This window comes from Dreissena polymorpha, chromosome 10 (genome assembly GCF_020536995.1).
Source record: "Dreissena polymorpha isolate Duluth1 chromosome 10, UMN_Dpol_1.0, whole genome shotgun sequence".
In the NCBI taxonomy this organism is placed as follows: Eukaryota; Metazoa; Mollusca; class Bivalvia; order Myida; family Dreissenidae; genus Dreissena; species Dreissena polymorpha.
The window spans coordinates 54,630,171-54,648,020 of NC_068364.1; positions in this window are offsets into that span (position 1 = coordinate 54,630,171).

The following is a 17,850-nucleotide window of genomic DNA, read 5'->3' on the forward strand; positions in this document are numbered from 1 at the left end:
CACATAGGATCATACAACTTTTAATGTTGGCACACTGAATGCCATTTATTAAAAATAATTGATTGTGAAATCGAAATGCATCAATATATCATCGATTCAAAGCATGAATAAACGGTTTTCTGTAAAATTAAAGTATTCGCCGTCTGTTTATAATCTATATATTCTGCTAGTTTGATATGAAAGAAGTGGTTACATTTTATTGTTCAAGTTGTATATGCTTGATCTGATAACACTTTAATTGTGCTTTTCATTAACATTGAACGTTATTGTTTGTTCTTTTTAATCTGCTGTTGTATGGCATTAGAGCGTTGTGTTTGTTATAACATGTATGGGGATGAATGCCAAAAAAAGTGGTTATTACGCACTCCTCATTATTTCCCATTATTAAAAATCAGGATGATGTGATTTGGTCAGTGACATCCTAGTTTAACCCCCAAAGAAGTGTGAAGTTTCAGGTCGAAGTCACAAAGTAAAATTGAAGACAGGTGCAGAGGGTGAGTTGACAATAGCCTAAACACAACACCCTTGCATGAAACAAAGCTCTTTAACAATCATAATTGATGCAAGATATCATATATTTTATTTTTGGTTTTTCTCAAACAGACGGACAAACAACACATGAATGGACAGCGAGTAGAATTTACCTCTTACATTGGGGAATGCAAGGAGCATGAATAAGGACAATTATGGTTAACCAAGAAATAGGCCCCAGTGAAATATTTAAGTGAAATAGGCCCCAGTGAAATATTTAAGTGAAATAGGCCCCCATTGAAATATTTAAGTGAAATAGGCCCCAGTGAAATATTTAAGTGAAATAGGCCCCAGTGAAATATTTAAGTGAATAATAAGGTTAATGTCAAGGTGAAAATAAAGTAAGGTGGTGAAGTTGTGTTGAGAGTGGTTAATGACAACGTCCATGCAGGTATCGCAGACTTGTAAGGAAGCAGGTTTGATGCTAGACACAATGGTTAAATTGGGTCAAACGAGAATTGTGAACGTCTGACTGAGTTAAAGACCCAAAGTTGGTCAATGCCATAGCCAAAATGAGGACAGGTGAAGTGGATGTGTTGAAGGTGTTAATATGAGAACATCCATGAACAAGTTAAAGTTTTGTATGAATCGTAACTGATGTTATATGAAATGTGTCATGTTCGGTTAAACCAGAGATTGGACCCTCTGCATTAGTCTGAGACTTAAGTAGGTCAGCGTCAACAACATCATGAGGTATGGTTGAATTGGGTGTGTCGATAATGTTTATGGACAACATACATGCAAGTATGAAAGCTTTGTTGTACAATATTGATGTTATATGAAATGTGTCATTTTGTGTTTATCTTGTACAGAGAGACGGATGGGTCAATCAAATTGTGCATCCCACATCACTCAATGCCGGGCGATACACAATATTTTCTAATTGGGTCTACTCATAAATATATTAATGTTAGTACTAAAAACCAGTAATGACACTGAACAAAAGTGTGAAGTTGCTATCAAATATATGTGATAGAAATGTGATATTGAGTAGTTGTACTTTTGCCTTTAACAGATAATTATATTAAAAAGTAGACAAACAGATTAGAAGAATAGCTTGGACAATTTGGTATTTAGTTTAGCAAAAACAGCTGATACAACTTGGTTCTCAAAATGCAGAAAACATAGTATATACAAAAGACAAGAGAATATACTATGCTTCACCTTCTGCGAATGCACAGCGTCCTTGAACATGTCACCCTCAGTATCATTGTTCATTATCTCAGTAGCGACTTCAGGAGCTTGTTTCTCACCATTTCCTCTGTCAGTAAGTTGCGCTCCATGCCTTGGCGATTGTTGTTATTGTTGATGAGCTCTGTGGTTTTCCTGCGAGCCCCTGGATACGTGGACTTGCAGCAGTCCACCAAGTATCCCTGATGATAATGCCTAGCATCCTGGATACGTGGACTTGCAGCAGTCCACCAAGTATCCCTGATGATAATGCCTAGCATCCTGGATACGTGGACTTGCAGCAGTCCACCAAGTATCCCTGATGATAATGCCTAGCATCCTGGATACGTGGACTTGCAGAAGTCCACCAAGTATCCCTGATGATAATGCCTAGCATCCTGGATACGTGGACTTGCAGCAGTCCACCAAGTATCCCTGATGATAATGCCTAGCATCCTGGATACGTGGACTTGCAGCAGTCCACCAAGTATCCCTGATGATAATGCCTAGCATCCTGGATACGTGGACTTGCAGCAGTCCACCAAGTATCTCTGATGATAATGCCTAGCATCCTGGATACGTGGACTTGCAGCAGTCCACCAAGTATCCCTGATGATAATGCCTAGCATTGAGCCCCTGGATACGGGGACTTGCAGCAGTCCACCAAGTATCCCTGATGATAATGCCTAGCATTGAGCCCCTGGATACGTGGACTTGCAGCAGTCCACCAAGTATCCCTGATGATAATGCCTAGCATTGAGCCCCTGGATACGTGGACTTGCAGCAGTCCACCAAGTATCCCTGATGATAATGCCTAGCATTGAGCCCCTGGATACGTGGACTTGCAGCAGTCCACCAAGTATCCCTGATGATAATGCCTAGCATTGAGGCACATTCTATATCAAACATAGAAAAACTTCATTTAAACCAAATGAGTTGCCTTTCAATTTAAGCCACATTATACCATCATCAATGCATTTCACACATTCAACAAAATTAAATAAACGTTCATGTACATATGATTTTTCCCCACCGCTGTCCCTCCTTATGCGCCTAATGTTTTGTTTTTTTCTATTTAAATAAATATAATTAAAACTTTCGACATCATATAACAAACTGTCATTTTTCCAAGTTTCATTAAATAACAAAATATCATTTGTACTTAAAAAACTGTTGAATTTCAAATGTATCTAATTAATTGTAAGATTTCCCTTTCAGTCCTTGAATGTTCAAAACACAAAACTTGTCCTCTCGTGACACTTCATCGCTGTCCTTCTTTCGAGCCGTGTTCTGCCTCGTTGCCTTTGTGCTGTCAATTTCATGGGATCCACGCTTGCTTTAACGGTAGATCTATTTTCAGAATTCGCTGCAACGGCACTTTTGATTGGGGAATTTACATCGCTTGTCGTGTTTACATTTCTGGAGTTCGGAACCATCTGTTGTTTTTGGTGTTTTTATAATTGTTTGTGATAGAGACAGTTTCTGCGTACGACGGTTCCTGTTGGAGTTCACGTTCCGTGCATAACCGCGGTATGGTTTCACGTTTTATTTTTAGCTCAGTGCGTTCTATGACACATGTTACGGTTTTGTTTCGTCTTGTTTACATTCTCGGTGTATTGTTATTCGGATGGTTATTCCGGACAATCAGATTCTTCAAATATTTTGCTCTCACTTTCACGTCCACTAATAACCCTGCTTACCTCATTATCTATCACTGTATCTGCCAAGAAAACTCTTTCTTTTTTGCCTGTGTTTTGAGATAGTTTATGTTCATTCTTGTCAGTGTTTCATACTACTAAACTGTCATGGCCTAGTACTTGAAACCATTCGGGAAACATGTCTATAATTGTTCTGCCATTAACACCTATTCCGGCTGGAAATTTAATTTGCACTTTGTGCTTATTCAGTCTAGCATTTCTTGCTTCTTGTGAATTATACAGGCTCGATCGTGCTTTTGAAATCTCTTTAGGGTACGGCCCATTCTATGTGCTCTTTTAATATGCATATCATTGGTGTCAATATCTAGTTCATCGCTAATGAATTCAAAACAAGTTGCATGGCTACGTGCAGTTACCTTTCAGTCTCTTAGTGAGTCCATATATCACTATGTTGTTCTTCATGCTTCTAGACTCTGCATCTTTTGATATGTATGTGAGCACTTTGGAGTTCAGCCTTTGATCTTTGAGGAATCTCTCAATTTGAGTAACTCCGTCACTCATTTCTAGGTAACTCTTGTTGATCCACTGTATTTCCTTGTTACATTTACCCTTCTGATTTTCAAGTTCATATTCTTTTGATAATTTTTGTTCAGTTGCTGAAATATAAATTAGAGTTTATCATCTACTGTCATTTTTGCAAATTTATTTGAGGAAATAGACCCACTCGATCCTTTTTTAAATTTTCTCTTCCTCGTTTTGTTTACAACCCGCTTTTGGCGCCATTTCGACTTTCCGTAAACCTGTTGTTTGTTTCAATGTTATACCTCATATTATCCTCACTTTCCCAAGAAAATTGTATTTTTCATACTTTTATAAACACTCCACTATGTGAACGCACACAAAAAATTGAATTATTACTCTTGTATATCTTTTAGACACGGCTTTTTAAGGTTTCTCCGTTTACACGTCTACACGGACCAGTTACCCGTAACACGTCTTGATATTACTCGTCTTGTTTCCGAAAATTTGAATCAACTCGAATGATGCACGAGACGAATGGGAAGGAACACAAACAATTAACGATATAAAACTGACGAAAAAGTATTCATTATCTTCATAATCAGTGTTTGTCCTGTTCGTAATATTAAGATGTTATCATAAATAAACGGTGATATACATTATTGAGCGATTTTATCATTTATATTTAGCAAACATCTACACAAATATGATTAATTTGTTATGTTTTTTTAATTTATGCGTGCTATGTTATCATGTCTTTATTTGGTTGAGTGAGGTATGTATTGATATGCAATTGTAATGTTTTTGTGAACGTAAGTCGTTTGTTTAGACATTGAGTTATGTGTATTAAGTTTTTTGTGTAAAACAGTGTAAGTTGTAATTTAGGTATCTATTAAAAAACATGAAAACATGATAACATCTGTTTGGGAGCGAGTGGCGTTTCAGAACTAGTCTACTTTTTGCTTTGAGATATCGTCTTTATCCGTCAATGGCTTATTTTTGGACGCGCTTTTATGATTGACCGCGGAACAAATAATAGTTCCGTAAAAAAATCTAACAATCTTTATTTGTAAATATATCTGCTATTGCATAAGGAATATTTGATATTCACTATTTGAAAATACATTTCTATTGACAAGGTAATTATATTGCTCGCCTTTTTTAATCAAAATTATAACCAAATAATATGACAATCACAATCGCAAGTCTATCAACAGTACCAAAATTGTTTTTATTTCAATCGTTATATGTTATCGTATTTAGCAGTATAAATACATAATTGGGCGATCGATTATTTATTCTCAGCCAACATCAACACGAAATTAAAACGAAATTGTTGTATTGTTTTGTTTCTGTTTGTTTATGTGCAATGTATTGTTGTTTTCATTTGGTTGAACAGACAAATGTTATTTTAACAAAATTGATGGCAGATGAACTTGAACATTAACATTTCATTTACTCGTTTTTTTTCATGAAATGTTATCATATATCAGGTGTGTTGTGTAAGATTGAATGGTCTTCTTTGGTATTAAACACAGTACTTTTTCGTGAACTTTCTGATACATTTGGTAATTTAATTATGCTTTCGAGTGTGAAATGTTCTTGCTTTTATGATAGTGGCTGTATTCATGAATATTTTTTAATGTATCTTTTAACTTCAAGTTGATAATATCCTTTCTGTTTGTCTTGCGCCGTTAGCCTATTTTACGAAATATAAATAAATGGTATAATCTGTATAACTATAAAGGTACGATGCATTAATTTATAAATTTTGATAATATTTTGTAACTCAAACCTTTTGAAAAAAATATCGGTTTTAAATTTATCTGTTTAAGGTAGAGATCTTACAATTTCTGAAGTTTCTTTTTGCAAAGCACCATACTTCATTTAATTGATTACAAACATCATTCACAGAGATTCTAGATATTTCATGTTCATGCCTACACATTACATGCCGAGATCAAGTGGTAAGAGGTTCCGTGCAACTGTTCTCCCATAATCCGAAATGTTTATTATAAATATTGTTATTGTGTGTTTGATGTTATATGATGCTAAAAAGTCGCATGCTAATATAGCTTTTTCTAAGCCAAGCATTTTCAGTTCATATCCGAGATTAATTTGGGGTAGGCTTACGGCCAACTATATATCTCAAAAGTATCCTTAAAACATATGTAAATAAATATGAATAAATAAAGGTTTAACTGAGAAAACAAGAAGTCTTGTCTTAAAATTTAACATGTACTTTGTTGTGAATTACGTCAAATAGTGTTGTCAGAACGTCCATCACTATGGAAATTATCACTTCTTACTTGCACATGTTTCCCCAACACAAGGCTAGTTGTCTTTCAATTGTAACGGTCACAGCGATTAAATTGAGGACGAAGCCGTTAACTCGTGCTTTTTTATTTTAGCCATAGCACAATATTAAATGTTGTTTGACCTTATATCATTACGACATATTAATAAAAACCAAACCGACACGTCTTATTTAGACGCGCTGTGGAAAAACGGAACATGATGCGTATACGTAGTGTTGTCCCAGATAAGCCTGTGCAGTCCACACATGCTAATCAGGGACATAACTTTCCGCTTTTTAACCAGGTTTTCCGAATGAAAAAAACTGGTTATTAGATTGGCGAATGTCGGCGGCCGGGCTGGCGGCACATTGGTTCACTATCATTGGACGGTGTGTCATGCGAAAGAATTACGTCGATATCTGCAACGTCAAGGTTACACTTTGAGTTCAAAGGTAAAAAATGGCCATTAATTATCTTGGTCGGGCCATAACTATGTCATTCATTGTGAGATTTTAGAATTATTCGGTACATTTGTTCGCAATCATTCGACGGTGTGTCATGCGAAGCTCGACACTACTAAAAATAGATTGAATTTGAATCAAGGGGGGTAACTAGGAACAATCAATAACTATGCACATTTTGAATTGTCTTCCTTTTTCAGTCTTTTTTTAAATTGAAATCAAGGTCGCCACGTCTAAAAATAGATTGAATTTGACACAAAGGAGGTAACAACGAACAATCAGTAACAATGCACATTTTGAATTGTCTCCCTTTATCAGTTTTTTTAAATTGAAAACATGGTTTTGTGACAATTTTGTCCCTTGTATTGTATTGCTTATATGATGTCTCGTCTAAGCAAAAATCCATTTAAGAAGGAAAATTTCGACCCTTATAAGCAAGTTCGGAATGCGAGGCCTAATTGTATTGTTATAAGAAAGGGGAAAAAATGCCTATGCGTCATACAAACACAGTTGTTCAGAATGTAGACACATTCCCAATATTGTACGTGCCTCATGTTAAAGGGGCCTTTTCACGTTTTTGTAAATTGACAAAATTGAAAAAAGTTGTTTCAGATTCGCAAATTTTCGTTTTAGTTATGATATTGGTGAGGAAACAGTAATGCTGAACATTTACAATGCTCTAAAATAGCCATTACATGCATTTTTGATGATTTAAAAACCTGAAAATTTAAGAGCGTTGCAAAGCGAAACGATTTAATAATTTGGAGAGTTCTGTTGTTGTAGCTATATTTTGTGAAACTGGGATGATTGCGTATATAAAGTATAAATTACAACATTCATTGTATGAGGAAGGATGGCCGAGTGGTCTAAGTGGTAGACTTTTTACTCCAGGACGACAGGGGTCAGTGGTTCGAGCCCTGCTGAGGGTTTCTTGTTTCTGTTTTTAATTTTATTCTTGATTTTTTACTGGAACTTTTAAGATGCAATGTTTACTTTTATCGATATAAAGCAGTTAATGACAAACTTCAAAACATTCCAACTACTTTATGTATTACATTACAACTAAACTCTCAGGGACTGTGTTGTATCATTCTTTCAGAAATGTATAAACGTTCGTAAATCGTCAACACTTTATTTGTTGCTGGAAATGAGATCGAGCATAGCCGTTCAACGTTTACCAACACAATTATTAACAATTGGGAGCTTTGTCCGTGCAAATTGTGATGTATGTTTGTTCTTGTTTTCTGTCTTAGGTAAACATCCTTTGAAATTTAATGTACCTTTACACAAATATTGCTATTGACATTCATCGATTAAAGAAAAATAATTTGACGCAGATTTGAAGCACACATGTTATTTTCCCTAGATTTCAAAAATGATCTTGAATCTTCAAAAGGCTTCACCTATTGTGTTTTATTGAATAGTAAATATGAAACAGAAGGCAGACATCTTGATTAAATTTTGTAACACCTGACACCATTTCAAAGAAATTTATTTTGAAGAATTCGGATATTATCAGAGGTTTAAGGGGCCTTTTCACGTTTCGGTAAATTGACAAAATTAAGAACATTGTATCAGATTCTCAAATTTTCGTTGTAGTTATGATATTTGTAAGAAAACAGTTATACTGACGATTTGCCATGCTAAAAATATATATTATATGCATCTTTTGACGATGTTAAAACCTGGAAATTATAAAGCGTTTCAACGCGAAACGATTGAATAATTTGGAAAGTTCTGTTGTTGTAGTTATATTTTGTCACACTAAGAGGATTGCTTATATATAGTATCAAATACATCAACTATGAGCACCGGATGGTCGAGTGATCTAAGCGATTGACGTTTACTTCATGGATCAGTACTTCGAGCCCAGTTGAGGGTTTCTTTTTCTCTTTCTTTAATTTTATTCTTGTTTTTCACTGGATGTTTTAAGATCCGATACTTACATGTATCAATATAAAGCATTTAGAATTTTAATGACAAACTTCAATACATGCCAAAATCTGTAAAAGGTCCCTTTAAGTTTGATGAAGACGTGTATGCTATTAGTGTAATGTTACATTTTAGATTCATTATGCTATTTGATAAGGTATGTTTTTATTTGGCTTTCCTTGTGTTAGACTTTTTATAGCACATGTTCTTATTATAACCTTTACCTTTACCATAAGGTTGTGCGAATCATTCCGTACTTTAAGTCTGTCTAAAATCTTGTCCGAACTGTAACTGCTCTTTAACGTCGAATAGTCTCTATATTTGACATACCGACACATATAAAACATGTACTGTACATGTTCGAATATAGGACATGTATGACATATATACACCATGTTTAGTGTGTTAACTTAAATTCACTTGGCATCATGCGCTCTTCTCATCGTATCGCTAACAACCCTAATGGAAATTTATTTAGGTGCCGAATAAAAAAAAACTCAAATTATGAATAGTTTTAAATTGATAAAACAGATTATAATATCGCATCAAAAGTGTAATTAAACGTGTAGAAATGCGTGCTATATTATGCGGCTAGTGGCAAGATTGTAGACTACACGTGACGGAACGTCTTCAATACCGAATGCCTTTCTGAACAAAAATGACACAGAGTGGAATCAGCATCATAAAATACACAACTTTATCGCGTGCGAAGGTTTAAGTCACTTGAGACATGTAAAAGGTCAAATATAGTTCGAAATAGAATGTAAGCGGAAAATACGTCGCCACCGGAAACGCCATTAGCGTCTATGTGATGCGGACTTTGTCACTGTTACTATGAAGTTATTTACTTCAAAGCACAGAAGGAAACATGCGCTAGCGGTGTAACGTGTTGCATAGCAACGAAAGTCGTGCGCTATGGCCTTAATTACATAATGTTCAATGGTTTAGCGATTACTCTGCATCCCGTACACCGGCAGAGCAGATGATGCGTGTGTGGTTTTATTGGATGAGAACTTATGATCCCCATACAAATACGCACATTGACCCCATAGCTGCACAAAGGCTTTAGTTTTATTTGAGTCTTGTTCTGAGAAAACTGGGCTTAATGCTTGTGCGTGAAGTGTCGTCCCAGATTAGCATGTGCAGTCTGCACAGGCTAATCAGGGACGACACTTTCCGCCTAAACAAGATTTTCGGTAAGGAGGGACTTCCTTGAAACAAAAAATACCATAACAGCGGTAATTGTTGTCCCTGATTAGCCTGTGCGGACTGCACAGGCTAATCTGGGACGACACTTTACGCACATGCAGTATGCCCAGTTTTCTCAGAACGCGACTCATTTGTTTATTGGACCCACTATTGTCTGCGTGGAGACAACTTTTTTTTTGAAAATCATCCCCTAGGACTCTAATTAAACTATACATCAGGGGCGCTTTCTCGAGAAGGCAAATATCAAGCATTCGCCAAAATACGCTCACATACGCATGGGCGCATAGATTGCATACGCCATATGCACGTTCGCTTTACTTTGCTGAAAACTTTTTGCGATATCAGACATACATGTATGCTACAAAACAACTAAGCCAGGCAAACGCTTAATTCGCGAGAGTACTGCTTAATAAGCTGGAAAGAGAAGTCGCCCATTCTGTTATTCATGTTTATCTAATAATGTTTTTACTTAACACTTACAAATGACAGGTGCGACAATAGAGCGAGAATGGGGCGGGTTTGGAACAACCCAGTCCGTGACTTACATTCAAGTGTTAATTAATGCGTTAAGTTATGTTTTATATTGTCCTTATAAAAATGGTACCAAGCTTTTCTCTGCCCATGTTGCATCTATGTATAAAGTATTATTCTGTTCTGTTTTAAATAGCCGTATTGTATGATAACATTATCTGCAAGTAACTCATTATGACAATATGATCCACGCTTCATAAGAATGAGTCTTTTTCAGTCAACAAATGGCATTACATGCGGACGTTTTTATGTACAAAAAATAGGTATGAATAATTTAAGATATAGACTGTTTTTTATAATTTTAATTTTTAATTGAATCAACAATTTAATGAATATGTAATGCTCATTACTGTCTTAAATAACCTTAGAAAAAAATTAGACTGAATTGTTGAATGATTCAGTAATGTTCTCCACACGAATTAGACAAATTTGCCTTTTTAGCTCGACTTTTGAATAAAAATGAGAGCTATCCTACTCGCACCGGCGTCGGCGTTGGTTAAAGTTTTTTATAAAGTCAAATAACTTTAACACTATCAATAACTATAATTAACTCAAACTTGGAATACGTCTTTATGTCAAGTTGCATAACTCTGTCAGCATTATTTTTAGAGTTATGCCCCTTTTTATACTTAGCAAAATTTAAAATTTGGTTCAGTTTTGTGTTTAGGTCAATTTTATTCCTCAAGTATCAAAGCTATTGCTTTTATACTTGCATCACTTACTGACTATCATAAAGGGACTGTGCAGGCAAAGTTATGCAACTCTGACTGGCATTTTTACAGAATTATGGCCCCTTTTATTCTTAGAAAATGGAAAATTTGGTGACGTTTTTTGTTTGGTCCATTTTACTCCTAAAGTATCATAGCTATTGCTTTCAGACTTGGAACACTCGCTAACTATCATAAGGGACTGTACAGGACAAGTTGCATAACTCTGGTTGGTATTTTGACGGAATTATGGCCCTTAGTAACTTTGAATATTTTGTTAAATTAAATAAATAAATTTTGCTTAAATTGCCAACTTCTTTATTTAGGATCAGATTTTATTCATACTTTGACAAAACAACGCTTACCTGACAAACCACAATGGACTCCACCCAAACCACCCCCAGGCCTCACCCCAGAATCCCCCCCCCCCTAAAAAAAGGATTGTTTTTCCTTTTTTATGCCCCCGGTAGCAGTTGAACTGTCCGTCAGTCTGTACGTCCGTCCGAAAACCTAAACATTGGCCATAACTTTTGCAATATTGAAGATAGCAACTTGATATTTGGCATGAATGTGTATGGTGGAAGGTCAAGGTCAAAGGTCAGATATATGGCGTCCGTCCATCCGTCCGAAAACTTTAACATTGGTCATATTTTTTGCAATATTGAAGATAGCAACTTGATATTTGACATGCATGTGTAGACTCATGGAGCTGCACATTTTGATTGGTGAAAGGTCAAGGTCATCCTTCAAGCTCAAAGGTCAAGGTCAAAGGTAAAATTTTGCAATATTGCAGATTGCAACTCGATATTTGGCATGCATGTGTATCTCATGGAGCTGAACATTTTGAGTGGTGAAAGGTCAAGGTCAAAGGTCAAGGTCAAAGGTCAAATTTTAAAATATTGAAGATAGCAACACAATATTTGGCATGCAATCGTATCTCATGAAGCTGCATATTTTGAGTGGTAAAAGGTCAAGGTCATCATCTAAGGTCAAAGGTCAATTTTTGCGCTCGATGTCAATGACAATGTTTTGTTTATTTATTTATTTTTATTTTGTTTTTAGTTACCCGTTATTTATTATAATGCATACACATACTAAATCAATAAAAACCTTCCGACAAAACGTCTTCTTTAAAAAAAGATAGTTCGACTAAGTACATAGATATTGACACGGTAAATCACTCGCCATTTTCTTAAGCAACGGAAGTGCGTCATTATGCATAATTAAATCGCTGTCACCCCGCTTGCTTATTGAAATGCGCGCGCAGGCCGGGAACCTCGCTCTTTATATACAATAACAGCAACTGATTTGGGTGGAGTCCATTGTTGTATGTCAGGTAAGTGTTGTAAATGTTGTAAGAGCTGTGTTCGTGAAACATAATGCCCTTACTGCGCCGCTTTGAAACCATATATGTTTGTTATTTTATTTTTGAAAGACCGTTCAACTATCACACCCAAGCAATTGCTATCAAACTTGAAATGTAATCTTATTAGTTTGTTTTATGTCTTTACAAATGTTCAATAGATTGTGGAAAATAAAGAATCGTCTATAATGTACCACTTCTTTAAAACATAAGCGATCAATATGTTTCAATTATGGTCCTCTTCCAGTTTGAATATGACTATATTGCCTTGACCTTATTGAATATTAACAATTTCCCCATTATATTGTCAAGCACTCTAAAAGTCGAGCGCGCTGTCTTCTGACAGCTCTTGTTGCAAACTTTAAACTTCACTTAAAACCACGTGTCCTTCAAAATAAAAGACAACTGTGCGATCGACTACTCATAAAAGTCAAATAATTAATTATAATCAATTGTATTGACAAAATCGACTCTAAACAATTGTTACACTCGTAAATACGATATGGTCACCTTGTTTTTCATTGTATTTAGAAAGAACTGTGCGGCATACGAATAATGTTATGTTGTAACGCTCGTACTCTTTGTCTCGATGAATGTGCGTGTGGTTTATCGTATTGATTTGAATGTATATACGTATTATCACACAACAATCGATGGTTTATATTCTACTTAACCCATTTATGCCTAGTGGACTCTCCCATCCTTCTAAATTGGATCCATTTATTTCCAAAATTAGTGATGTCTAGTATATTTATTTCTATATTTAGAAAAGTTCTTACAGAAATTCCTTTAAGCAAACAGTGCAGATCCAGGGTCTATGCTGTTTGTCTAGGCCTTTTTTTTCTGGACGCTAGGCATAAATAGATTAAAATTTACTAATTACTGTGTAACAAAGACCTTTCATTGAGGGAACGCCTATGATGTTTATATCAAAGCAACGGTTTCCAGTAACAGTTCTTGTCACGGTTTGTATTTTCTGCCTTAAGTTATTCATTAGGCACATGACAAAACTAATTACCCAATAATATTCATAGAATGTGTCATAGAATGTTCTTGTTGAATGATTATAATTGCTATCATTATCGCATGATTGGGTTGCTGAGAGTAACTCCTGGGTATTCGTTGTACCTTATTGAATTTACAGAAACCAGTTCGGCCATGCATTTCGTAGATTCTTGGTCGAGCATTTTAATTTCAAAAACGAATACGCCTATCAGAATACCGCATGCAACGTTTTATATCAAGTTAACGCATTATGCCTGTTTGTCACTGACCACTGTTGAGTACATTGTGTGGTATATGTATGTGTACACATGCGCTTAAAGCCTAATGTTTTCTGAAATAAAAACCAAAACCAAGTTGGAACATGCAAAATTATATGTTTCTCCTTCTTATAGAAAATATAACGTTGCATGTGGTCCAATTAACATAAAGATGATATGATCAGTTAACTACTTACAAGTTTTGAGCTACAACAGCATGTAAACCTCAATGTTATGTTATTGTTTGTAAACCTTCGTGTCCTGTCTTTTTTGGTTAATCTTCATATTCTGCAATTGCATCTTAAAATTATTTTTGCCATTTCTTGTAAACATTCATGAAGTGTGATTTTTTGTCAACAGTCGTGTTCTGTGATTTCTTGATTATTTTCATGTTCTGTCACTATTTGTGAAACAAAATGTTTGTTGATTTTTTTAATTGATGTTCTGGCATTAAGTAATGTTAAGAGTTTGTTAAGCAAACAATGAGTTGTTTCTACTTTCTTCACCAAACATAGGGTCGGGAGATAGGCTAAACTCTTCGTTCGTTTCAACTTTTTTTTTGTTTCCATTTATTAAATAAGAATATGTATTGAAAAGAAAAAATATTTTCAATCTCAACTTTAGATCATCAGGTACTTAAGTTAATTTAAATGCAATAAAGCGAATACGATGACATGTCATAAACATGATTGCAAATAAAAAGGTTACATTTAAATAAATAAAGCAAAACTACTCGAAAACTCAACTTGGAATACAACAAAAGTTTAGAATAGGCACAACAAAAAATAACTGCCGCTCGGGTAAATCAAAGCAAGCAACGTTCTTTACGCGTTATATACAGGGAAAACTTAAAAGTGTGTTCAACTACTGTCTTACAAAGAAAATACTTTGCAGGATTCAAGGGAAGCATAACATTTAATGCTTTTGTTTATTGACAACCAATGAACTCGAACGCCATCGTCATCATCATCATCAATCCCTTGACCGGTTTGGCCATAGAGGGGAAACGATACAGAAAGAGGAACGACGATACAGAAATCCTCCTCCAGTCTGGTCTGTTGTGTGCTGCTGAGAGTAATTCATCAATTGGAAGGGATGTCCACTCTTTTGTATTGTTCAACCAGCTTAACTTCTGACGGCCTTGACGTCGAACTCCCTTTTGCGTGCCCATGAGAAGAGTCTTTCACAGAGAGTCGTGCCTAGCGACTTGTCTAAACCAAACCGGCTTTCATCCTTTGACGGCCGCAAGTAGGGGCTCTTGAGGACCAACAAGTGTTTTGCAGTCATGTTTCGGACGTACTCGTTAGTCTTGTCCTCCGTTCAAATGCCTGTATTCTGCGTTCTGTTTTGATTGATTGATTGATTGATTGATTGATTGATTGATTGATTGATTGATTGATTGATTGATTGATTGATTGATTGATTGATTGATTGAGTGAGTGAGTGAGTGAGTGAGTGAGTGAGTGATTGAGTGAGTGAGTGAGTCAGTGATAGAGTGAGTGAGTAAGAGAGTGAGTGAGTGAGTGAGTGAGTGAGTGAGTGAGTGAGTGAGTGAGTGAGTGAGTGAGTGAGTGAGTGAGTGAGTGAGTGAGTGAGTGAGTGAGTGAGTGAGTGAGTGAGTGAGTGAGTGAGTGAGTGAGTGAGTGAGTGAGTGAGTGAGTGAGTGAGTGAGTGAGTGAGTGAGTGAGTGAGTGAGTGAGTGAGTGAGTGAGTGAGTGAGTGAGTGAGTGAGTGAGTGAGTGAGTGAGTGAGTGAGTGAGTGAGTGAGTGAGTGAGTGAGTGAGTGAGTGAGTGAGTGAGTGAGTGAGTGAGTGAGTGAGTGAGTGAGTGAGTGAGTGAGTGAAATATATAATGGTAGAATACATGGCAATATAAGTATGACACACACATGTACTTAGATAAGAGAGAGACAGCATGAATTAAACAAATACATGAGTGAAGCTATGACAACCATCATTATATATCAAGATTGACACAAAAAAGGCGTTTGAAAAACACTTATTTCCATTGTGATCCTTGAGATAAAGTGTTGTGTGACATAGGACATTATTAGAAATAAATATTTATCACAGATTTGAGCACCTTCATCAAGTCACCTTTGAAGCGAGTATATACGATTTTGTCAAGTATTAATGAATTTATATAAAATGTGTAAAAAAAACTTATTATATACATATATCAATATGAAATAACATAAAAGTTCAGAAGAACGTGTGTCGAAAAATGCGAAATATGCCAGATATTTAATTCTGAAATCGAAAACGGCTGTACAGTCGAATTCGCCAGCATGTTTATCATGCATGTACGATGTGAATCTAAACTTAGTTTAAACGGTTCATTTTAAATTCCTGCAACGATATATTTTCATACGACACACGAACACTAACGCTGGTCCTAATAAAAAGGCGAATGCTTCGGTTATTGTAGGAAAATATGTTCGTCACAATCGGCTCGGGGCGCTAATTTGTCTTTGCTGCATTTTATGAAATTCGTATTTAATATATATATTTTTTCTTGACTATTTTGTGTTATTGTAACATATGTAATCAATATATTACAATTTATCACATATAAAAATATCGTATAATCTCGCTTTAGGAGGACAACTATACATGACACAAAACATCTATATTGCACCTAGTTTGAGATTATTCAGTATTAAAATATTAAAACTAACTAATGCTAAGAACGACTTGTACTAAACTTTTAAAACTTGTATAAATATAGTGACAACATGCAATTAACAATGAATCCGAGCAGCCTACAGAGACAAAAATATAAAAAATAAAAAAAATAAAATATATGTTTAATTAAAGCAAAATTAAAGAAGAGTCAAGAATCAAATAGATTAATTAAATGTTCATAAGCACTGAACTTGAAGTTATTATATATTTCAGAGTATCTTATATTCTGTAGTGAATTATTCCACAAAGTGCATTCCCAGTAGGCCAATGTCCTTTTACCAAACCCTTTTACCTTAGGGATGGAGTAACGGTTCTGTGTCCGTATGAAGGGTCCAGGTCTCGCAGCTGTAGAGAAGGAGGCACTTGTAGAGCCTGTACTTGGTGGCGAAACTGTTTTAACTGCTTGTCCACAACCTGCTTAGTCTGGCCATCACTGCGGTCTAAATGTAATTTCTTATTCGAACCTAAGCGGCAGTGGTACAATCCTTTGGCAGGGTTGCTACGAAGTTCTTGAAGCTGGTCACTTCTTCTAGCTTCTCGCCGTTCAAGATGAGGTGTGCTCTGGTGCTGGTCGTGCTGTTCACCATGATCTTCCCGTTCAAGGTGAGGTGTGCTCTGGTGCTGGTCGTGCTGTTCACCATGATCTTCGACTTCTCCGTGCTGACCTCATCTCGCCGTTCAAGGTGAGGTGTGCTCTGGTGCTGGTCGTGCTGTTCACCATGATCTTCGACTTCTCCGTGCTGACCTCAGTCCTGTTTGATCGTGCTCTTTCATCTTTTGTTGAGATATTGAAGTTCACTGCTTGTTCCACCCATGAGGTTAATGTCATCAGCGAATCTCCAATTGGAGTGCTTTGAGTAATATTTCAATGATAGAGAAGGTGATTTAAATGAAATTTTAAAACCAAATGCCTTCATTCACAAACGAAGCATTTCAAATCCACACAAGCATTACACTCAGAACAATGAATGTTAATTTATTCAGACTGCTTATTTTACTTACGTCATAGCGTCAGTTATGGCATTAACAAAATAGTATAAAGCAATATAGTTTGCGCCTTTAAGTATAAAATATAAACAAAATTATTAATATATGTATTGTTGAAATTGTACGTACTATTACTTTATATAATCACGATTATTTACTCTGTAAACACTGTACTCTTAATTTGTCGACTTGGGCTTTTGACCTTCTGGATGTTATGTTAAAATAAACTTGAAAAACTTGAAAACTATATGATGCACGGCAGTTTGTATTCACGAGTAAACATTTTTGACGATGCGAACAGCATCGTCCAAGGTATCATAACCGTAAACATTTTTTTCACAATGGCGACCTATGTAAAAGACCGAGCCAGTCCGATTGAGATAACTCGATTTTTCAGTTACTTCCCTTTTGCATTCGCCACTGCGTAGGATATTGCTCGTCATTGATAACATTCTCCTCGCAGAGTTGTCGTTCGTGTTTCAACATTCAACAATGGCCGCCCCCGTGAGAGTCTCGATTCAAAACTTTCTTACTGCATT